This window comes from Pieris napi, chromosome 5 (genome assembly GCF_905475465.1).
Source record: "Pieris napi chromosome 5, ilPieNapi1.2, whole genome shotgun sequence".
Classification (NCBI taxonomy): domain Eukaryota; kingdom Metazoa; phylum Arthropoda; class Insecta; order Lepidoptera; family Pieridae; genus Pieris; species Pieris napi.
Window position 1 is genome coordinate 13,127,348 of NC_062238.1, and position 26,671 is coordinate 13,154,018.

The 26,671-nt window shown below is 34.6% G+C and overlaps 1 long non-coding RNA gene across 1 annotated transcript in view; it reads right to left on the minus strand.

Moving 5' to 3' along the window:
* LOC125049842 overlaps positions 1 to 23,902 on the minus strand; it is a 68,422-nt gene extending 44,520 nt beyond the window's left edge. The window contains exon 1 of the long non-coding RNA XR_007117061.1: positions 23,772 to 23,902. This is a non-coding gene — a long non-coding RNA (uncharacterized LOC125049842). The remainder of the gene's footprint in view (positions 1 to 23,771) is intronic.
* Positions 23,903 to 26,671: the final 2,769 nt, after the last annotated feature.

A 26,671-nucleotide genomic window follows, 5' to 3' on the forward strand; every position in this document is an offset into this window, starting at 1 on the left:
TTAATTTAGGGGATGATTGGCCCCTTGGATCGGTCTGTCTTCTTGTCAAAGCTTTTAAAATAGTTGTCGGATGAACATATATAAAAATGGAGCGTCAGAATTTACGTGAAGTTGACTAAATATTTTGAGACCCTTAAAGCGTCTGTTAAGCAATATGGCCGACGGAAAGTGTCTGGGAGTATTGACAATTTATTTCTAACTATACACTCGAAAACATATATAAAAATCAGCCATGAGAATTTACGTGAAGTAAGTAATGTTTTTGTGTACCTTGATTACCTGATACCTGGAAATTGGCCGTTTGACCAAGCTAGCAGGTAGGCATACGATCATAGTACATACTAACACTACCCAATCGTCCACATTTCATCCGTCAGAAAATACGTGACGTCTGGCGGCCCTGGGATCTTGCTCTATAAGTGAAAGGAGAGATCTATTAGTCTGACGTAACATTACGTCTGTTATCTAATTTGATATTAGTTTTATCTCTCCATGATACCTACAGACACGGATTCATACATCATAGCCTGGAAGTCTAAACCAAATCTCGAAAAAAGAAGAAAAATTCTATTATAAAAAAGTAACGTGGTCAATTTTGCTTCAATTTGACCGTAAAGCGTGAACCAAAATTACTGGAGCATATTCAATTATGCCCAACAGATTTTTCAGCGCAAAATTCTCTTTTTGCGCCTTTAAATATTTCGATAGAAGAAATTTTTACCTTTGACGTGAATATAAATGCATTTTGAGAAGTGAAGAGAATTGTTAGAAACTTGTTTCAGTGAATAAAATATTCAGAGAAATAGTTGAAACTGTTATTTACCGTTTCCTTAAAATTATTCTGTTTTTCGCTTTGATTTGAGTTTTGAACAACACAGAATTTACTAGAATTAATAAAGTTTCTCATTACATTGTTACAACTCCATTTGAATTCCTAATTTTTGTTAGTTTTTTTCTATGGCTCTTTTAGGAGTACTGTATCAAATTGCTTAAAACAAATAAGTCAATTCTTATAATTTACTGAAACTGTTACAAAACGTTTCATATGAAGGTCTTTTAATAATTGCTATATAGTTATATCGATGACACAGAGAGCCATGGAAAGAAGAATTTAAGAGATAAAACAGGGTTTGCTGACGTTGCATAGCACCAACATACAAAAGAACTAAAATGGAAATGGGCTGGACATACCATAAGAGGAGCAGATAAATGGAGCAAAATTGTAACACTATGGCAACCAAGGGGCTATAAAGGAAACAGAGGTAGGGAATTCAAAAGGTGGGCTGATGAAACCATGGAAATGTCTGGAAAGGCTAAGACCTGGGCGATATTGGTATACTATAAAGAAAAATTGAGAACAATGGGGGAGGCTTTTGCGTGTAGGTACACAGAATCGGTTATCGTAGATTAAGCAAAACAATAGTTATAATGTATATATTTTGTATTTCTGATATAAGTCTATAAATTAATTAATTAATTAATATATCAATGACAAGATATGCGCAGTACTCCTAAGTAGTATTATAGCAAAAATATGTAATTACTAGCACTTTTCACAATAAAATTTTATCTGTTTGCGCCATGCAAGGCATTAAATCTCGAAGTCGACACGATTTTCCTGACATATTCAATAACATTCGTCACATTTCCACCAATATGCAGAATGTATACACCTGAACACCGTGCTAGCAAAACACTTTAAGTTTATTGGTTGTAAAATATAAATAAAATCACTTCGAAAATTATGAAAAGAAGCGAAAACCAAACAGCAACGTTTAAAACACTAAATTCGATACCTACACTTGCTCTATCACGAGAAGTTACGCGAAGATATCCAATAATCCCTTGCCCCAAGTTCTCATAAAAAATAAGTTTGAAAAAGGTTATTGTGTAAAGCCGCAGACAGAAGTTTGAAGCAAGCGAAGTGTGGAGTGACAAGTTTAAGTAAGTCACCACTCACCACTATACAATGAGGTTAACAATTCCTATTTTTATAACGCTTTTATGTTTTTCAACTATTCGGATCTATCCGATTGACCTAGAAAAAGTTGAAAGTATTTTATTGAGTTAACATTTTGCTCTTAGAAAAAAATTCAGAAAATCATCCTCAGAGATGTATTTAAATAAGCGTCCACACCTTACATTTGAACTTACAAAAACGGGCAACCATTTTTCATTAGAGATACCTTAGATCATTCATTACATATCTTAAGTACATACGTGCGTTAGAAAAATATTGCTATGTATGTCAATGTAATTGCTAAGACCTTTAAACTGTGATGAATAGCTGTGCGCTAACGTATCTCAGCTTTTACTGGGCGTTTTGATGTGCGCAGTAAAGCGGGCGATCGTGAATCAACTGTGAACTGCCCTCCGCCTCCCGCAGGAATACTTCATGAGATTTGAGCGCTTAGTCTAGGAGAAAATCCTACACCACGTTCAAATCATTGACATGACTTGTGAAACAATGTTTCAACATGTTCCATTTTATTTTGGGCTCTGAACGCAGCCGATATTTTTATTAATTGCCCAATTTTTACTGGAAATTAATCTTCTAAAGTGATTGTATCCCGTCAACTGACATAGCGAGCATCCCGAAACTCCTTTGTCGATATCAAATTGAGTACAACAGAAACAACCATTACAGCATGTTCCACATGACATCTTAAGTAATAAATAATAAGAAAATAAATTTAAAAAAACAGATTTGTTTTCTACCAGCAGGAGGCATGGTGAAATAGGAGCACGTACTTACATTCTCGTGGAAACAATATGCAAATACATAGTAAAAATAACTAACATCACCGCGTACACGAATTCAAGTACGGCCAGTCACCACAATTAGCACCCGTTCACGAGTATGACGCATGGCCAGTCATCGGCCCCCTCGCCATAATTTAGGGAGAGAGACAACCCGACGCATGGACGCCAATAATTATAATTAATATCGAGTTGTGCTAAGGTTTGAATGCTTGACCGACAGTTTAAGAGTCGCTTGTAGCCACCACGTCAACACTGCTGTGGATGATGTAGGATGATAGGAGGAAGGACTTTTATGCCTTTTTTCATAGCATCTCTGCAATAAATTCAACATCAAATAGGATCTAAATATTAGAAAAAAAACAGGGCATTATAACCATTTCAGTTTGGGCCTCGATTTCTGTATCTGTTTCGTAATCATCTCCGACCCCCTATAACTTCGCTGTGGATAAAATTAGAAGCCTGAATTTTCAGTTACCAAGTAGGGTTTGTTTTAATAGGCAAGTGGGTGATCAGCCTTCTGTTCCCGATACACAGACAGAAGAAGACGTCCATTAGTGCACAGCCGGGGGACACAAACCTACGACCTCTGACCTGAGAGCCGCACGCTGAAGTCACTAAGCCAATACTGATTTCATAACTTTTATTCTAATTATTTAAATATTGGGCTTTAAAAGAAGTACTGAAATCCAACAATAACTTAACTATAAAAAGAACAGTCATGGACACATGCATACTTCCATTTCTGTCATATGGATGCAAAACCTGGATTTTTTATAAGGCGTTAACAAAAACGATTAGAGTATGCCAAAGGGGTATGGAGCGCTCGATTCTTCAATGGAAACTAAAAGACAAAGTAAAAAACGAGGTGATACGAAGCCGTACAAAAATAAAAGACGTTGTAACATATACAAAAAAGCTAAAATGGAAATTGGCCGGTCACATTGGCCGCATTTGTGATGCCAGATGGGTCAAAAAGACCCTTACTTGGAAGGGCCCAGTGGGAAGAAGAAAGAGAGGATGCCCACCAAAAACTTGGGAAGATGATATAAAAGGGATAGCGGGAAAAAACTGGAAAATTGTCGCAACAAATAAGGACAAATGGAAGAATCTGGAGGAGGCCTTCACTCCGTCGGAGGTCGAGTACTAGTGTAAAAACTTAAAAGACATGGACTTACTGTAGTTATAGTGTACTCGAGTAAAGGCTATTTTTATTTATATATTTTTTTTATTCGAATTTCAATCAATTTAAATTACGATGACTCTAAGACTATACGTTTTAACACTAATCAGTTGGTCTAGGCAACTCAACGCACACGGTATTTATATTCGGAGCGAACCAAGTTTGTGCTTCCTCTATCCGATTACTCTCGGGTCCGACTCGAATTACAAATTAGTTTAATTAACAACTAGTGCAGGTTCTTTAAATGTACACCGCCATCTCTCCCAGTGGGACAACGGACAGAGAAACGTGTCTGATTTACTAGAAAATTATGTACATTTACATATTATATAACATTAACGTTGTAAAAGGGATATATTACAATATTACAAGATCGTAATATGTGTGTTTATTTTTTAATGCCAAAAAACATATTTTCCCACGTCATAACTTTTTAAATTGTCACCTAAAAACTGAATTTCAAGTAATTCTGACCATTATAAAGGCTTTAGAGCAAGCAAACATAAACATAAACTCGCTCCTAATGTATGAATATATTCCATCTATAGACGACGCATTTGTTGTAGATTATAGCTAAAAGAGTACAAATACTAGCGCCTTGAAACATCGTCAATATCCACAGGCGTCGAACTAAAATCGTTTCACAGATACGCAAATTGATTCAATTTTTCGCGCGAAATTGTATCCTTGGAGCGAAAGCGTAGCAAAGTAAACTCTAAGGTCAGCTTTAGATGGATGTAAAGACGTGGCGTATTTTATATTTTTTAAAATTAGATGGTGGTCATATTTTTATTTTTCTTATAGAATAAGGACGTCATTTGTGTATTTCCCAAGCTCCTTTTATAGATTTAATGTAAATAATATATTTAAAGAGTTGTATCAGCTCAAAAACAGAGATTAACTTAACTAAAGACAGAAAAACGCTGCTAACTAAAACCGCTAGGTGGTTAATTTTGACAAAACAAATTCCAATCTACGAAAAAAAAATTTAATATGTCTTCAATTTAAGAATTTTGCTTAAAAATAAACAATTTACATAATTTCATTTAAGTAATCTGATACATAATGTGTATAATAAATTGAGGTTTATGTGTATCCGACTTAACTTTTACTAGACGACACTCTACGGTGCTACGCATAGCTACGTCGTAGACCCCGAGAGAACAAAGTGTTTTTACAAAAAATCATTTGTTGCTTGCCGTCTCTTACTTTTGATGTATTGGGCTGTTCAATTTCAGTTTACTTTTGTATTCTCTTATATCCATACTTATATTAAAGTGTACATTTATTATTAACCAAAATAGTTGTACTTCAGAAGCACGCTGACCTTAAAATATCATCGGTATGACAAGTTTAAAAACGTATAGCCCTTTTCTAACGGTTCGCATACATAAGTGACTTTTTTATGTTCTGACTATCATAATTCATATAACCTCTCAATTTCCATCCTCGTTTTATACTGATCGCTAAATAAACCCTTTAAAAATGTATCCGAAGCAACAAAATTGTATTTTAACATACGTAAAATGGATGATCAATTACTTTGAAGAATATTCGGCTTTATGTCTTTGACGGAAGACACATTATTCTGCAAATGTGGATTAAAGTTTTAGTGCTGAACGTAAAACAAGACGCAACAGTGACAAACTTGAGAAGCCTTTAAAAATAAACGAGGTGATTCGGCAAAGCGATGGGAGATAAAACAGAATGATGCTTATATTAACTTCTAACATAGATAGATTTTAATCTATTAAATTATTAGGACAACGGTTGGAATTTAGTTAATAGACAACAGGAAAACATCATTAAAAATTATATGATTTGTGTTATTAGACACACATAGCAGCTTAGTTTATTAACATAAGTTGCTTTAAGATTAAAATCTGGCCTAAACGCATTCACCGTAGAGCAGCGTTTTTAAAAGAATACCAAATTAACTAACCCCTGTTCTTAATACAAAATACTTAAGTCATCTAGCATTGTTTCACCTAAATCACTGTTCTGGTGCTTTTCTTTTTGGTGATGAAAGAGACCAAGACGAACCTTTGTTACAATGTTATTATAGGACAGCATTAGCTCGAAGCATAAAATATCATAAGCAGCAGATATCATCGCACATCAGACATGATTGCATATAAATATGTTAACATGGCATGATTACTATTATTATTTTGGCTACTATTACTAATATTACATTCTTTTTCTCTGCGTTGGAGGCGCAAACTAACTGTTGTGGTCTCTGGCAGAATGACCAGTACTGTGGACAACGTCTGCTCTACAGCATAATGCTGAGCCAAAGTCAGTTACAACCACAACACACTCACACACACTACACACTTAAAATGTATTTTGTGTGTGTGTTTCGTTAGTTATAAATGTTATGTGTATGTCTATAGTGAATTTATTAAATTAGAACAACATTTATTTTTATCAGATGAACGTTTATTTTATAATAATTTCGGTAATAAATATAGCCTTTATTACTTAGAGACTTTGTGTCATTCTAATCGTGAAATAATTTCTGAAATCGCTCCTGAGTTAGTTAAAATACAAATCTCTTTATCAAACTCTCACTTTATTATATTTCGTTTAGTTATTAAGATTACTTTCACCATTCCATAAATATGGATTGAAAGACTTGGCTTTAGAAGGCTTGGCGGGATTAGTTTCAGTTGCTAATATTAAAAGAGGTGAAATAGATACAGCTTCAAAGAGTAAATAGTTTGACACTACTTCAACTGAAAATTCACGATAGCAGTAACTAGTTCATGCTATCGTTAATTAGAAGCTCTGTAAAGGATTTTCATTTAGCTCTTTACTTATTATTATTACCTATTTTAAACTAATATTATTAAATAAAATTACCGTGATTTATGTGCACTTTTTCTTTTTCATGTGTCCCTTTAAATATTGTCCTGTTCACTGTTTACATGTTTTAATTGCTTTGTTTTATTCATTTTGTCTATAATATGTCTTATATATTTTTGTACTGCGCTTGCCCTATCTATTCGACATCTTTTTTTCTCACATTGGTTGCCTGGAAGAGATCGCTCGAAAGCGACAAGGCCGTCAGTTGCCCTCCTAATTTAATTATGTCAACTGTATTATATTTTTGTATACAACGAAGTGTTAATAAATAAAATAAAATATAGTTTTATATATAAATGGTTAAATTTAACAGAAACTGTTTGAATGGTCATGTGTTTTCCTCATATATATGTAATTATCTTATCCTTTATCCTTTTTTTGGTAACATTTTAACGAGCATACCTATAAATATAAAACCTTTCCATTGAAAAGCACGACATTCCAATTAACTATTGACCGGATATCTTTAATTAAAGCACTTTTGCGAGGTTTGTCTGATATTCATTAAGAGGTAGGTATTCAGGTATTTGGTTAGCTTGCTCCGAGAGCTGAATAGACCGAACCACTATGCTTTGCGTCTCGCAACTCAAAGAGACTGATTTACTTATCGGGAACAGAGTGTATTTGCTCTCTATTAGAACCTTGCCACGTATATTAGAATTAAATTCTCGGATATACCACATAACGAATAAATCTTATAAAATTTTGTCGAAGAATTACTTAAGTTCACGAAATGTGAGTAAATATTTAAGATATTTATGTTATTTTTGTAGACGTGTCCAAATTACTTATCACACTTATTTTTAATAAATAGCTCATACATTTTATTAAATAAAATATAAAGAAATAAAAATGGTATTATTCTTTTCAATTAAACAAAAAGGCTAGATTGTAATGTTCCATGATGTCTTAGTAAAGACACATGTATATATAAAATAAAAAAATAAAATAAAAAATTAAACAAAAAAGCACAGGCATAAAAAAGTGCGTGCGTTCAAAGTACACATGTCAGAAGTGAAACTTTTTTGTAAATAAATAATTGAGTAATTAAGCTGCCCAAATCCCATAATTTAATTTTGCCAGTCTTTCTATGTTAATGAATGATACTAAGGCAAATTATTAAAAACCAGAACTAGATTAGTTGTTGTTATGTATATAGAAATACCATCATAAAATATATGGTAACAATTACCAAATAATACGAGTATAACAAATTAATTATTATCATAATTGCTAACTTATGTCCACATTTTCTAAAGTCTTAGCAAAAAGGTCTTGGTTCTGTGCCCTTATAAAAATACAAAACCAACAAAAAAATTGTAATTTAGTTACTTAAAAAAATAATAATGATATTGATATGTACCACCATCGGTGTTCAAGTATGAATAATTGCACAACAATATTAAACTAGCACATCTTTATTAAAGAAAAGAAAATCTACAAAAACGTTGCACATCTTCGTGACGTTCCGTAAAAAATTACCCTCATGCGCCTAAAGACGTTTCACTATAAAAAGTTTTGTTTAAAAATAATGTAGCTATAGAAAACACTCGCATGTTTTTGAGTAGCGATTGTGTGTGATACATAATCGTGTTATAATATAAAAATAAAAATAACGTAATAATAATAATATCCTCTAATTACATAAGACTCACTTTCAATACTATCATATATTATCTAGTTTAAGCCCATCACTCACAAAAGTGTGATTACACACAATTTGTCCATTAACATATGAACACATGAGGCATATAATGTATGACTGGTCTCGTGAGAATAAGCCCCAACTTATGCCAAACGATGAGGGGAACCTCCTTAAATCACGCCTAATTCTTGTGAAACCGCACTCAATGTGCCCGACATAAACTCACCGAAGGAAGAAATAAATATGATTACAGCCTCCGGATCCATTATCTAAGACGATACGTTATAACTTTACCAGATCAAACCAGAATCAATAGACCTCCATCCCCCGTCTCGTCGGTATCTTCTCTGACACTTTGTATCGAGACCTTCGTAGCTCTTATTATACTGGACAATCGCAACGAAGTTTAGTTATGAATTGGTTCGAATTATAGTTTTAAAAGGTCTTTTCGTGATATGTTAGTACTTAAGATATTTTTATTAAAAGATCATCTTGGAATATGTGGAAAACTTCTTCAATATTTTAATGTTGCAAGTAAATAGTATCAGACAAAAATTTGCAATTTAGTTTCGAATTTAAACAGTTTCTTTGGTTATTTTGCTAGCTTAAGTTCTTTTATTATTTTTTCGGGAATTAGACAAATTCAAACTCACTGTTGTTATGTGTGAAATCTATTTATCTCAGAGACAATAGCTATAATTATTCATTTTTATTGTTATTGAAACAAAAACACATCAAAACAAAAATGATCACACATAAGTCTCCCATTTGAACCAAATACTTCCGTCGTTCCCAAAGTAGAAACAATATAAAAGCCATACTTTATGAAACTTCTCAAACGATACACAAAACAAAGTCCTAAACAGTAACTCATAATATTTCGTGCAATTAATAAGTGAACACAAAACTTATAACAAATTGCTCGCTATGAAATTAAGTCTGAAATTACGAGTTCGCAATTAATCATAATATAAACTGTATCAGGCCTGTTGCTAATAAAATAATAATTAATATACAATCAGTGGCCCATTGAGTAACGATCCAACGGTGAACACACCGATGAGGAAATAATTGATTTTGCGTGTTTAACATTTATCAGCAAACAGTTGCGTTTTCTTAAACTGCTATACCTAGATTGGTTGACATTCTGACAGCATTCTGACATTCTGACTTCGGAGCAGTAACGTCGCTCAGTAAAGCCTACAAAAGTGCCCAGGACACTTCTGGAAGGATCTAGGCTGGCTAAATACAAAATTCAAATCATTTATTAATTTAGGTGACACCATGTACACTTATACGTCAATAAAGAAATACATATTAAATACTTCTAATAATAAACTGCCAGTTCTCAAATCAAATGCGTAAAACGGACAAGAAGAACGGCCAATAAACTCCGCCACTCTTTTATATCGCCAAGTTTTTTGTTTTACACAATGTTTGTAAGGAGCTGCAACCATTACACCATGTTCCACATGGCATCTTTAGTAATGAATAGTTAATTAATAATAAATATATAATCAGCCAGGACATTATGCACAACGGACCAAATGGGCGTCTAAGTGCGGAAGCTATGCTAATAAATAATAGTTGACATTTCACAAATAGTCTAGTGCTGCCCATTCTATTTGTGATTTCGTCGAATATATGACAGTTTGGAATCGAATAAATGAGAGGGATACATATGTAGTAAATAATTGATTTTGCTCACAATCTCCGCCGACGAGGGTGACGCGATCGAACGAAAGGGTTTGATTCAATCGATGTCTGCAATATTAACTCGTGAGATGGATCTGCGTCTATTTCTTTATTAACGAAAACAGATAGGTACATCCCAATGGTATTAGGTATGTAAGACTATATATAATGTTTACTACAACTTTGTATGTGCCTTGGCTTCAAAATCCTTTAGTTGCTTCATGGATTTTTTTTAATCAAGTAGATAATTACCTTTCTATACCTAACAGACAATTTGGGTCTAACATACACTGGATCACCAGCTTCACCATACAACTATTATTTAGTAAACATCACATAGACAGATTTTTTTTATTATTATTGCTTAATTTTGTTTTTATAGAACTGGGGCAAGTTCGCCAGAGGTCTCGAATTGGTACGCTCTTTTCTTAAAGATGTATTATAAATAAACTAAAAGCCCTACTAAGAGGTGTAACCTTGGTGCCTGAAGAGCTTCACCACAGAACAATTTTAAATTAATTATAAACTAAAGACTTAAAGGAAGATACAATTTATACAACCGGGTTTCGAAGTCACCACTTCAGACTTGGGTATGCTTAACTACTGAGCTAACACTGCTCCGTAAGTCATCGAGAAAACATTACGAATATTAAGATGTATAACATCCATTAAAATGACAAATACTTTTATAATTCGTGAAAAAAATACACGTAGAAAAATAAAGCCGAAACGTAGAATTATATTAAGTAAACGAAGTGAACTAAACTCATATTCCAAATTTATTAACACAATAACCATCATGACCGCACAATTGGACACGATGGAGCTTGCTTAACGCGCCACTGTACAAAATTGTTCATAAAAGACAACCAGAAATGAAAATTGCAGTCTAATAAGTGCGAATGGAAAGAAGGCTTGGTTTAAGGCGATTTCAATAGTCCGACTGTACTGCAAAATATTAAATTTGACAATGTAGGTTTTGATTACGTCACTCTTATCAGATTATGCTCTGAATTGGTTGTATACAACATATACATTTCCTATAAAATAAATAAATGGCAGAAAACAACTTCCGATGTGTAAATTAATTAAATTCAACTTTATTATTCAGTTTTTGTTGCAACATTGATTTATTTACTTGAACAAATAACTCATAACAGGTCATCTTAATAGAACAAGTGCTTACATTTATCTATATTAAATATACAAAAAATCCAACCAGTATAATTTACCACAACTAACAATTAATTATTAAAATATTTAACACTATGACAATTCACTCAACGGGATATTAAAGTATGTAAAAGCTATTGCAAATTGGTATTCAGAGCAAAGTGTTCAGCCCAATATCGGTCTAAAGCGGTCGTGTATTGTCAGCCTAATCCGAGATAGTATTCGGTTCTCGACCGGGGAGTGCTTAAAAAGTTTAATTTTATGAGTTAACCACTTTCGCGCGGGTCACCGGCTGCTTTTTTCGGTTACGATTTTAATAATTCCACCGGATTTTCGCTCAAGGGAGAAATTAGACTATAAATAATCCAATTTTCAAGTTCTGCACGATTCAGGACCTGCACTGCGTAAATAATTAAACAAGTGTCCTAACTTTCACTTCAGAACCAGGAAGTGATTTTTGCGGCTAAATTACCGAATCTAGTTAACGTGGTAAAAAAAAAATTAAATGATTTATAAAAATAATGGAATACATTTTTTTATTGCAATCTGTTATAAAAGCTAGTATTGACTAATGTCTAAAAGTATAATCTATCTGGGTTTCAAATTCAGATACATTTTATTTGCAAAGAAAGTGGTATATTGAGATTAATTAATTATAAAAACCATACATTTATAAATAGGCATGCAAATGTCATATTAATTATCATAATGTCATAATAATAGTTAAGTTATTTATAATTATTGTTAAAAATTATGGTCTTAATGCTCTCCCACGCTATAAAAACCCCTTGCCCTTAAAAATTTCATCACCTTGTTCTTGTTATCATTACACGGCAGTGATCTATAACTTCTAGGAAGGTAATAAAATAGTTTGATAGCCATGGCGTAACAGTTTTTTAAATACATCGTGGTGGAACATTCAGGCACCCCCACAGCCGTTTAAATTTAAATTTAAAAAGTGTTTTACCAAACTCGAATCCTTGCGGTAAGTAAGCAGTTATCGAAAGCGTACTCAAACAAATAAGACATAGTAATAATTCAATACGAGTATAATATACGCATAACAGTTTCGGTTAGCAAAGCGCATCCACCTACCGTAATTAAGCCGTACGATAATTAATAGGGTCGTTTTTGACATCTCACTCACTAATTAATATCAATGTTTGTGCTAACCAATGCCTATTATAATGAATACCTGTTCTGAACACGTACACTTAATGGTTTTGAACAATATTTAGAATTATAGAGAAAATTATGGAGTATTTGGTTTTAATGTAGATTTAGAGCGCGTTTATTTAAATTAATGCGAAAATTTTATCTATTTATCAGTAAATAGAAACTGAATTTGACTCGAAGCTCTTGATTTAAAGTAAATAGGTTTTATTTAACAAACTACCATGGTTAAAAATGGATTAAGCTACTACTCGTTTAGCTTTAGCGATTATTCGTTAAGCTAGAATCATTCCAAAAACGACAAAGCTATTCTCGTCTCAAAGAAAGCGATAGTATCACGTGAATGGCAAGGTAAAAATATTTAGTACTTTAGTGAAGTATAAAATTGAAAGTGTGAACGTCTAATTCCGTGCAGTGAGAGTGTCGAGGCCCGACCTCCGACCTCCGACCCTCCCGGATATTAATAGTGAATGCTATTAACCCTGTGTATGCAAACGAAATCACGAATCACTTGATGCTTCTATAGATTTCAGTACAAGCGATACAAATTTCACGTATGATAAACTTACGTCAATTTAACGTTTAAAAGCCAACTTGAAATATTTTACTGTTATCAACTATATAACTTCAATTGTTATTCGGTTCTATGTTGGTAATATCTATGTGTTAATTTGTAATAAGAAACTAGACGGGAAAAGTTGATTGATATTTTGCTAGTAAATTTATTTTATTTTATAAGATAACAAAAATTATGCTGGAAGTGTAACTTTTAATGTATCCAATTTTTCCAAGTATTACTCAATTGTATATAGTCATCGTAATTATAATCCTACGCTGACGGGTCAGATATTTACAGTTTATGGTACAAGGTATCTTTTCTAAAATAGATAATTTTGGTAAACATAATTGTCATAGAAAATTTAAAAATAAAAATGAAGGCACTTAACAAGGGTTTCTTTAAAACTTTATTAGTTATTAAAATGTAAATATTATATTAAAAATCCAAATGAGTCCTAAATAACAGATATGTAACACAAGGAAATCTAGACAAAACTGATAAAATATTCTCCGTCTTGGAAGTTGGTTAAAAATATCAAAGTCCCGGTCCATAAGCACTCATTTCTTGACGAATTGATCACCTGTCATAAAGTAAATCAATTTTACTCATCCACGCCTTGAGTAAGAAAACTTTCGTAGAAACATACACTTCGATAGTTTGAGACAGTTATGTATAAAATAATTAACTTCCCTATACGCATAATTAAAAAAATAGAGACGTAGAATTTATTAAACGCGCTTAATAATCTCTTCGAAGTAATTAATGGAACAATTTAAAGCGAGTTCTTTTAATAATGAAAAGAGGTAATAAAACAAATGAAGTATTTCTATAACTTTCATGATATCTGATGATGACTATCAGATGGATAATTAAATGATTATACTGACATCACTAGCACTATTACGAACACTGCTTTTCATTGCTCATACATACAATCAATAAAAAAAATACAATATACGCACAACCTACGAATGAAAATTTTAGTATACGTCAAACCCTTAGCGCGTTCCTTGAACTAAATTTCTCTCTCAACAACACGGAATTAAACGCTTTAAATTTGTAGGAAATCTTACACCCCTGGTAATGCGCAAAATTATCATTTTATTATAAATATTTATGCAGATGTTAGTAGTACCTTGGACTTCTCGTGGAGTTAAGTAACGAAACGGTTTTCATGGTTAACAGTAGCTTATATACTAAGGATAGCTATATGTTCATTGTCACGTTTGTCGCCCATGACCCAACTCGCTATTTCCGTCTGTAGTACACGTACACGTCTTACTTCAATGTTACTGTCGACCGAGGCTTTTGTTTCTTTTAAATTTGTTTCCAAAAGAATTGCACTTTGCTTAGAAAAAAGGCATTTGTACTAAATCTAATGATAGAACGAGATGAAGATTTTTCGTTAAAATTACGAGTCAATTTTAGTTTGCTATTAGTTAAATGATTGTTTTACGCCCGTAAAGATTCGATTCTTGGAGTTGTGTATACAATGTTTACTATGCCTTAATTATCAAACAGAAATAATTATGTATCTATTTTTTGACAATTGACAAATGACGCAAGGGTCATAAATTATGCAAGGTTCGCAATTTTTATTTTCGGGTTTTAATATTTAATCAAGTAAACAAATACCATTGTTATCGTTAATTAATACTGTACTAAGGTAATAAAATCCAATATAAAAAATATAACTTACATTTTGTCCCTATAAACTCCATACAAACCAACAACCAACACCTAAATAATGTATAATTTCTCCTATTATTGTATCAATTCTTATACCTTTCACCTGCAAAGCACTGCAAGCCCAGCGGCTGGTGCAAATCTCGACTTAGTAGTTGCGTGAAACACGAAAGTGTTAATTGAGTGTTGGCTAATGCGTGATTCAGTCGGCAGGTCATATCTGAGCGTCGTGGTCTGCAAGGCAACATCTGGAGCGGATCTTTCACGGTCCTTCTGGTTGGTGAACGGTCACGTGATCTTTTGCCTTCTCTGTTACTACGATCAGTTTCTCCAAGTTCTCATCGCCTCTGCGCATTGTATGGCCGAAATAAGATACAATTCGCTATGGACATATGGTAGACAGGCGAGTTGGGGTCGGATCGATGTATTGGTGCGCTTCGCAGTCCACGATATTCTTTGCATTTGCCTCCAGCACAGCACAATACGTAACTTAACGGTGAAGGAATAATATTGTGAGTGAGCATGTCGTAGACCCAAAAAATAACTGTATAAATTAAGTGGGCGAAAACATCTGTAATCTGTATGCTTCATGGCCCATGGAGTGAATTAATAGAACAGTCCTTGTCTCATTGTACTGATGCATGTGATACTCTGCTAGAGCAGGAAGCTCAGAAATAGATTGTAGGCAAAGCATTAAGTAGTACTACATCCGGTGTATCGGTGATTTCCGGATATGACGTATACGATGCGCGCCCGTAACGCGTGACGTCACAACTCCGATTGGAAATCTAACAGATTGTGACAAATGGAAAGTCTTCAGTTTGATTAATACTGTATATTTGGATAAAGCTTAGTTTACATTTAGCCTTGGTCTATATGTGCCGTAAATGTACGCACAAATAGGCCAAGGCTAAAAGTAAACAACACTTTTAATGCCTTTTACCCCAAACACGAAATACAAAGGTAAGAAGCGCAAATTTTAAGAATGTAAAATAAAAAAAATATACTTAAATATAAATAACGTAATACATAAAAGCAGTATGCTAAATACCAAACGTTACAACATGATTCCCAGCCTATAATTAATACTTTACTGTTAATTAATATATTTAATTAATGTAAGTGCGTGCTCCTATTTCACCATGCCTCCTGCTTATGGGAGGAAAAATCTTTGTTTTTAACTTATTTTATTATTATTTATTACTTAATATGTCATGTGAAACATGATGTAATGGTTGCAGCTCCTTACAAACGTTATGTAAAAAAACTAGGCGAGTAAAAAGAGTGGCGAAGAGTTTATTGCCAGTTCTTCTCTTCCGTTTTACGCCATTTGAAAACTGGCAGTAAATGTAAAATTAGAAGCATTTAACGTATATTTCTTTCTTGACGTTCATAAGTGTACATTGTGTTACCTAAATGAATAAATGATTTTGACTAATAAAATTGGCATAAAAATGTACTTCACTACGAAAACTTTCCTTAAATCAGTCATTTACTAATCAGGCTGTAAATTTCGCTTATTCGCATTTAACAAATCTATAACAATATCTATCAATATTTAATTTAGTCTAAGAATCCATTACTGTATAAATCCCAAAGCAACTAGATAGAACCAGTAACATAAGTTTTAACTGCTTGACTGTACTTGACATAAGATCAATCAGCTCATATAAGCCATGATGAATTCCCACAACACTTCCTGCAGAATGTATCGGACCCGGGGGAGCGCAAGCTTCAAGATACGTAATTACCTATCTTCATTTATAAATTGCAATTCCTCTCCGGAATATATTACATGGCTACGGAGCAACCGCTCACTATTATTTTACAGTGGGATGACAGATTTTTATAGGAATTTGTAAATTCAGCCTTTTGAAATATGGCCAATATTTATACTTAAATATACTGCCGATTGAGCCTTCTATTAATGCCGGTAATTTCCTTTTTTTTTTTAAACATACTTAGGAAATTAATGTATTGAGAAGAACGGCAACAAAACACACGTTAAAAGAGTAATCAATCAGCACACAAGCAAAGTTAAAAATCAAATAGTAGCGGATCGGAAAGCAGGTCAGAGCGGGCGTCACTCAGTGACGTCACTGCACTCACACTCACTCACTATACTCACACTGACAAATCACTGCACTGAGCACTTACACAAATGCAACGCCTAGGGCACGCACACAGATGCAGAAAAACTTTTAGAACAGGATTATTCTCCAAAGCATTTGAATAAAGCCTAATTACAGATCAATAAATAGAAATGTTGGTTCTTTAGTTCAGGGCTGAATGTAAATTTTTATGGATTAGAGAGGGTATTATTGATTAAGGTAATTAGCGTTATTAACAGTTGAAATAAACGTATAAATAAATTTATTAATAATTCATTATATTAATAATGAAAAATTAATAAAACTAGGTATTTCACGGTTAATATACTTAATAATAACACGGAGTTCGTAGTCCAAACACCGCAATTAGATTTAATGAATTTTATATTATTTTCGTTGGGATGGCCCAACCAAACTTTTAAAACTTACGATTTGTTAAATCGACTACACAACTCGCTACCAGAATGTAGATTTCCTTCTTAACATTGGACCTCCACTGCTTCAAGAAATACAGAAAGAATTTTATTAATTCTTGTTCTCTGAAGGCCGGCAACATACCCACTGGTTTTTAGGTTTTGTTTTGACTGCAGGTTTCACGAAAGTTATTTCGATTTTTTCTTGAAGCTTCGAATAAATTTTAAAATGAAGAAGGAAGCGTAATAATATAAAATCTCATCACGAAGGTACAGTTTGCACAAATTAAACGGACTGAGAATCCCATTAGTTGTTGACAGTAACTGGGCATTGTTACCTCAACAACCTTCCATTCACTATCAACGCTATGGAATTTGTAGAGGGATATACTAGAGTCTCAGGGCGTAGCCAATCGTAGACGACGTGATATCGCTTCAAGAAGCCCATCCCAGTGATATTCAAGGCTTGTGAAAGGAGTTGGGTCTGCTAAATTAGCCACCGAATTTTTCAAGTTAAGCAAAAAGCTCAAAACCAATTACAGTTTTATAACTTATATGAAACCTATATTTCTAAATGAATTCGTCTACTGAATGTAGCTTCGCAATATTCAAATCCTGACAACGTATACAAAAAAGTAAAGTTTTATAAAAAAACGACTGCTATTTACTTTGTTTTATTTGCAATCACGTTTTGTAACGCGTGTAGAGATATTTGAACAAAGTTAATATTTTAACCATCTCGGAAAAATAAATACAACTATAGATGGAGACATTTATCCACATTTGTAATAAATATGACATTATCTGAAATATACATAATATGAGAGAAAGAGTCTATCCTCCAACTTCGTTCCCTTTGGAGTAGAGACTCTTGGGCCGTGGGGTTCAAGTGCACAGGCGCTTGTTAAAGATTTAAATTGGCGCCTAGTAGATAGTACCGGTGAACCCAGAGCTGGTACTTTTCTGGCTCAACAAATAAGTATCGAAATACAGCGAGGAAATGCTGCCAGCGTTAAAGGTACACTGCCACAGGGACCAAACTTTTTAAATTTGTTTTGATTTTCATTTTAATTATTTCTATTATTACTTTGTAGGTTAAGAAAATTGTAAATACTGTATACTTGATTGTGTATATACATAATATAAATTCAAACACAAACTCAAAATATCTTTATTCATATAGGTAAACAAGTACACTTATGAACGTCAGAAAAGAAGGTAAATTAATTCTAAATTTACATTTACTACCAGTTCGCCAGTCAAGGGCGTGGAGTGGGCAAGAAGAACTGGCAAGAATCTTTCCGCCACTCTTAATTAATTTAAATGTGAATGAATATGTGCGCACCATGTATCTACATAATAATTTAGTTATCTGCTGAATTGTTTTTTATAACACCATGTGCTTATTATTTTAGTATAGTAGTTTTATTATTCTAGTTACATGGTCTTTTCATATAATTATCAAATAAATGTACAAAAAATATTGTAAAAACTATTTAAAACGAGTTAGTATGGAGTTTCTTGCCCATTCTTCTACATATGAAACTACCTTTTGTAAAGGGCAACTAGATTTCTTTTTCTAAATATTTTAACTTTTAATTTTGACTTTCATAAGTGCCTTTTTAATAGGCCTTGAAAACTCCTTTCAACTTGATATAATCACGTTATTTTTATTTTGTATCTTGTTACTTCAGTGTGTATAAGCGGGCTAAGCACAAAATTAAGTAAAGTTAAGCTAAACACAATAGTTTTTAGATCTCTTGGCTAAGATAAAAATAAGTTTACAATTTGAACATAGAATGTGTAAATGTTTATTTGGAATAACAAACAAGTAAGAGTCTCAGCACTCTGTTTGGTACTAAATATTTTATGAGTTTGGTGTCGTTCGACAAAGAATCAAATAGAGAGTAAACAAAACTACATTATTCCTTTTGATGGTCACATCACCTTAACCATTTTCATTCAGCCCGATCGATCAACCAGAAAACATTAAATGTATAAAAAAAACATTTTATTATAGATCGCATCCAAATCGGTGGCGCTACAACCTCGTAAGGTCTGGGCCTCGGTTTTTTTCAATCTAATAGATTAGTAGGTGATTAGCCTCTAGTGCCTGACACACGCCGTCGAGTTTTTGGGTATACGACATGTCGGTTTCCTCAGGATGTTTTCCTTCACCGTTCAAGCGAATGTTAAATGCGCACAGAGAAAGAAAGTCCATTGGTGCACATCCGAGGATCGAACCTACGACCTCAGGGATGAGACCACACGCTGAAGCCACTAGGCCAACACAATATCACATCCGATACTCGTAGTAATTTTACGGACATTTTTAAGGCATTTTAGTGATCAGCAAATTGAGAAAAGATTAATTTCACGACCTCTGTATCCGGTACAAAAATTTTCTACTTAGCTAAATCGCACTTTATTTTATAGATATGATGTATGTAATGAGAATTTTTCTACTCAAAGCATTGTTCACTGGTACTACAGCTAATGCCAATAATTGGTTGATGATACTTTCACATCAAGCATTATAATGATATTTCTCGGGCAGTTGTCGATCAGTACCGGAACAAACTTGTATCTGAAGTCGATACTCTGCTACGTGGGGTCTCGGACTGGGGTAGACTAAATCTAGTACAGTCTCACAAGTTTCTGCGTTTTCCCCTAAAAAATCACTGTTTGTCGCTACTCCTCTTTTCGAAGACACTCTTCTATCACAGCCAGCATCGGAATATTTGGCGTTGACGTTTTTGACGTTCAGTTCCTCCTAGAAGCTTGGTGTGCTCAACAAGGCTAGACGGTATACTCCGGACTATCTTTTGCAACTGTATAAAGCACAAATTCGGCCCCACATGGAATAGTACTGTTCTCATCTCTACCCACGCTTGGCCGTATTCAACGGTGAGCGGTTCCAATCGTCGACGATCAAGAGCTGCTGAATCCCTTGGCATGGCGTTGGCGTCTTTTCATCTTCTACCGCATTTATCACGGAGAGTGTTCAGAGGAGTAGTTCGGATTTATGCCTGCAGTTGAGTTTCTTCGTCTGTCGTTTCACAACTGAACGTTTTAGGCACTTTTTATGCGCACCACCACTATGTGGAAGCAGCTGCCCACAGAAGTATATCCGAACCAATTCGACTACAATTGCAAGTATCGAAAATTGTGTACAATTTCGATATTAGACAGGTAAGAAAGACACTTAAACTAATTTAGTTTAATTTCATGTAATATTTTAAAATATCATTCGCACGCAGTAAACCTTAATTACAATCTTGTTATACGTGAAAATAGTTTTTATCTACTTCAAAGCGATGAAGAATGTCATTGTAACTTAATACGTATGTATTATTACAATTAATTATAGGGAAAACGATATTTTTCTCACAAGTCATTTAGAAACATAGTGCTAAAGGAATATATGTTTATTAGTTTTAGGGTTATTAGATCTTAATAAATTATCAATGACAGAGACGCAAATATGTGTCCGTCTCATATACTATTACGTCGGAACTAAATGTCAAGAATGTTTACGACTTGAAAATACCTCTGCAATTTCATGTGTTATTATAAACACCGTACAATTACGTTAAATCAATATCAAACTAGATATGTGAAGATACTTCTAGACTTGAGATTAATAACCAACTCAAATGAAGGGATGGACGTGAAAAATGGTTTCCAATTTGGAATTAGATTGGAACTTCTCATAGAAATACCAAGTATAAATGAGTAAGTTCGATAATAAAGCAATCAGCAATAAAATATACAAAACATATATTTATACTGGAATAAAATCATCCAATAGCGAGTAAAATGAGAGTGCAATTACTACAATTATATCAGATAGACTCAAAGCACACAACAACATTCTTTGATGTTATTGAACAAGTTTATATAAGTACAAGATAGACTCTCCCTTTGTTTTACTCCATCTCAATAATGCTATTGCATTTTAAGACAAACGAATTTCTTTCTTATTCAAATTATCTCTGAAACGCGACCATTCTACACCCGTATATTCACAGAGACTTACTTTGTTGTAAATGATGTAATAAATATAGTAATATTAGTAGTTTACAGTTGCAGTGTATTCATTCGCGATCTTTTGGGGTACTCAAAGACGTTTATCAAGAGTTATGAAGAGCGAGAGATGATGTTGCAGTTGCTTACAAATCTTTTATAAAAAAAACCCAAAAGAAACTAAGGCGATTTGAAAGTGACGCTGCTAGTTCTTTTTGTCCATTCTACGTCCTTAATTTAAGAACTGGAGTCAGAACTATTTGCTACGTCGATGGCACCTCGTGGTAGCAGCCGATCAGGATTTAAGGAAGCGTGTCGGAGTGGCCCGATTAGTCTCCAAATTAAAGTGCCCCGTCAGAGGATCTGTTTCCATGGCCACCGCAGGGCATCGCCACAAGTCGCAAGCATTATAGTCGGCGGAGTGTCCATAGGGGCCGGCACGACGCTCGGGCTGGTCCTGGACCAACGCTGGACGTCCGGAACGCAATTCGTAGCACTCACTGCCACGGCAAACATGTTTAGTCCATTAATGCCAAGCCTTTGCGGCCCCTAGTGAGAGGAGTCCCTGATTGTACGCGAAGGGGCGGACAAATTACAAAAAACAACAAAACCGCCTTCCGCAAGTCGGAGCGTCATTGCCATCAGGGTTGCAAGGCCTCACCACACTGAGTGTTACGATACAGAGTTCTTTATAGCCGGCAAAGCACCATCCAAGGTGGAAACCTCAGTTACCGACTTATGAAGATACTGTCCGGTCACCGATGTTTCGGCAGATATTTCAGGCGGAAATAAGGTCTCTGGACATGCTAAAGGGTGAGGTCGTCATCCTGGTTAGGGCGATCCTTATTGCTAATGGCGACGGCTTGCGAAATACCTTTAAAACTTCTGCACACTTCTTCTTCTCCTTTCTTTTTCTTCTGCGGTTATGTATAGGAAGAAAGAGGCGACAAGGGATAGGAAAGCCGATCCCGTAGCCTATCCGAATCGCCGTCGAAAATAACCATGGCACCGCGCACTAGCACGACCAATCATCAGGGATCCATGCGGCTAAAAGATGCTGATGCATCTCTGCAAGCACTGGAGCCGACCAACCCCAGTTCAAAATACGAAGTCGGATAGGCCGTTTTGAAAATGACCATTGATAATTTCATAATTATGACATTTAATATTTAAACTACAAATCTTAAGACGATTTTATAGAGAAAACCCTTTAAGATTTTTAACGCAAGAGAAAAGCGAAGCTTATTATTATCGTTACTCGCATTACTCCTGAACGCGTGTGAATTTTTTTTACTAACACGAATTTAAAATAACTCAGTTGTATGTAGTAACTGGTATCTCAGTTGTATCACGCCCAAGGACAAAATTCCTTTTGGGAAACATAAAAGATTTCTTTTTCGAAATCATACCATATGTTACGGACATAATGACCAAAATCAATGAAATATAACTGAAAAGGCAAAGCACATAATACACGTAACTTTCAATTCTATACATTATAATTACAGAAAAAAGATCGTAATTATCGTCGGCCGTTTTTGTATTTGCTGTTACCCTGAGGCCGTTGAAATTTTTATCAGTGTAATGTTAGGTCTACAAACATTTTCAACATTTTCGACATAAGCAGACTATGTACAAATTGCTAAGAGCTAATAAACATTTGTAATTTTACATAAAATTACATTAATTTCCGATGAAAAGCTGTTGAACAAAATTGTGATTAATATTTGAGCCACTCTACTTTATTTAACCCCTAACCCGTATCTACTACATAAACATACGTGCTCATAAAGGGGCATAAAGGGGCAATAGGGCAATCAGAGAAAAAATACCGAGCAATGGAGATACAATATTCATTATTTTCCACAGTTTCATTTCATATTCCACTTGCCTCTACGTCGAGTACCTTCTGCTGTTGCGATCTCGACTCGACACACATTTTAGGCAACTCTACATGAATATGTGTACCGCGTTTTCATCATTAATAAACGAGCCAAATTATTGTTTTTAAGTATCAATAAAGAGAATAAAATATTAGTTGCCAATTGTCAGGTGTGCGCTCGATTGATTGGTGATTAAAACATTTGCCATCGATGGAACTTACTGAGCTTAATTAGTGCCGTAAAAAACTGTATTTCTTAAATCACATAACTTACGCGACTTCACATTTATCTGCACAATGTTGAGAGGCGTCGTAAACGCGTACTCGACACATATTTTAAAGCTCTACATCAAAATATGTGTACCACACTCCATGCAAACGCGACTATAATGCAACGCGCAGTGTAGGTACGCCTTTATCCCTTTTATATTTAATTATTTTAATGTAGCTAGACATATACGTTTCTATTTTCCGCTTATTTTGTTAAATTTTTCATAGAGCATAAGCTGGGAATCTGTAGCACTTGAAACACATATTCCATCACAATTTCACCGACATGAAAGCTTACATAGCGTGATGGAAAGGGATGGATCTCACCTTAACACTGATGGACACATGTACAAACAGGGCACCGAGTGTCACAAAGAGTCAGTGCTCCGCGCGGGGCGTGCACGTGCGCGCCTCGTGCAACATGGCCGCGCCAGCACGCGCTATCGACCGTGCGCCGGCCCGCCGCCTAGCGACTGACGCGCGAGCACTGCGCGCGCAATCACTGCTTCTCACCCCTCGCTCGCCGCCCCATGCCCGGCCCGAACAAACAGCCTCGCCAGGGCTGCCACCTCGTTATTTTCTAGACCTAGCTGACACGTGATAAGATAAACTGTCACAAATCATGCGCGCTTTAAGATGCTAAAATATTTGTTGGTATCTATTAATGTTTATAATAATAACTATAAATAGACCAATAATTAATTTTCATTCTCAAGAAGTGCAAAATTATAGTTTATATTACATTGATTTCTTTCTTAAGCCTTTAGTTATATCTTGGTATTCAACTGTGAATTTTTCTACAGCCCCTCTTTATTGTAGACATCTCAAAGTGCTACAAGGATTGAATCATTACCAGTTACAAAAATTTTAAGTAATACTTAAGTGTGTTTGTTATTCATAAGTGTACAGTAACTTACAAACTTAAGAAGCCAAAATTAAAGATTTTTAATGGTTAAATTATATATAAATAATAATAAAATGTAGCTGGAGTAGCCCGGGTAGCTGGCAACCCTAATGTCAGCTCGCGAGACTTTTTTCAAAATACTTTTAGCCGGTCTATGAGACCCAGTATACTATCGAAGCATTATTGATAGTTTTATCATGAACCAAGCACAATTTAAAAAGTAATCCTAGCCTAACCGTGTTTATTTTCGGTAGTACGTCTGGAATGGCGCGTTCTCGTCGGCATGGCAACGGACCCCAGACGCCAGCGAGGTTTCACGATCGCCCCCGACGGCGACCCGAGGATAACCGACCGCGTGCCCTGAAAACGAACCTAGGTGCACCTGCTTTTGGAAAAAGCCTTGATAGATTACCTGCGAACGTGATGTTATGCGGGTCGTAATTATTCATGCTGCATTTTATACGCTCTGCTTTTTAATTATGAATAATATTGAAGTTCCGTTGCGGTGACGGCTTTTTATGTTATTTTTACTCGACTCTATTTTGATCGTGTTTCATTTCAACAATTATAATTGTGTAAAAAGAAAAACAACGCTATGTTGTATTCACTCGAGCTTTTGTAGAGCTGTATAATATGATTCGTAGCGATCTCGTAGCGAGTGCTACGATAACGTATACGAGCTACGAATGGCTCGTTAAATAAACATTTCGTAGATGACTCTGCTAGTTCTCATGTTTCCTGAACAATATTTTTGTAAAATAATAAATTATAACATTAATTAAACTTTGTATTGAACTTTTCGTCAATTTTTTTAAACTTTTAATGTGAAAATATATTAGTGTCTTTACAAAGCTTTCATACTTAAGTCGCTACATTACACTTGGTTAATTAGATTTTAGAGATTAATCTCGATAAAGTGGTTTAAAAGTAGGTCCTAGATTTACACTAAAAGCAGAAAAAATAAAAATCTTGCGAAAACATAGAAACACAACAACACACAAACACACATTAACAAGAAAGTTAAAGAGTGGTCGAATACTTCGAGCACCAACTGTTTTATAGTTTTATTAAGAGGGGTTAACAGGTGGTGTGAGAAAAAGCCAGAAACTGGTATTTTCCAGCTTCAATTGCTGTGTATTTTTGGATTTTGAAATAGAGGTTTAAATTAAGCCTAAGAACCGATTCGTTTAAGGTCACGTCATAAACTTTGTGATACGGGTAACTTTGGACAACATATTCTGTATTGTGTTTATTTATATGTCTTTAAAAAATATATTTGTCAAATAAATACATTTTTTTTATTAAATACACGTATTATATTATTTGAAATCGTCATAAATTTAATAAACAGATTTAAAAATCAAATTACGATATGATAATAAACAACTATTACATATTAAGAAAAAAACTATGTAAATAAATCATTATTTTTCTGCCACAAATGTTATATTATTATATATTCAGTTAAAATACCACAAGAGCTCGAGGAAATGCCCGATAATTTTGAAGCTCGTGTGGTATTCGGGGGATTATTTTTCCGACCCAAATGTCGGCCAATAGAATTGCACCATGAGACGAAATGTACAGTTAACAAATAAGAATTTCATAATGAATAAAACAACTACTTAATACTTTTCTTGAAGCAACGACCAGAGAAATTTTCACAAAAAATTATCAGTATAATACCATGTAGGTTGTACCACGTGACGTCGAATGGTGCAATTCTATTGGCCGATATTTGGGTCGGAAAAATAATCATATCTATTTATTTCATAGGGAATTAATCTACAATCTATATAGTCTGCATTCTCAAAGTCTCGGTATCTTTGCTGTTTGCTCTACGACCGTTCCAGATTTTGTACTGCTCCGACAGCACCTTCATCTTATAACAAAGCCCGTCCCGTCCTCCAAGGGATCAAAGACATCTCATCCAGCCGCTGGCATCATCCAAATTTCTCGAAATATTGACGGAGGCAAGATAGCGGCGTATGAAGTCGAAGTCGATGTACTCTTTTGGCAATGAAGGCCATGGTGCCTAACATGTGGGAATACATATACAGACATATGGGCACTCCGAAGCGAAGGCTGTTAGCAATTCGAAGTGATACAGTCCAATAGGGTGCCAGTGTTTGGCGAAGGATAAGCTTTATACCAATAACCGTTAGTACCGCTCACAAGCACTTAAGGAGGACTTGTACTACATTTGTTCTCGGCAATTCTACAAGCTAAACTTGTGTTCATGCAAGCAAATACTGCGATCATGTCTTCGTCGGGTGTTGCCAACCGTTTTCGTCCGTAACCGTCGCAGGGCGGACCGATGGGC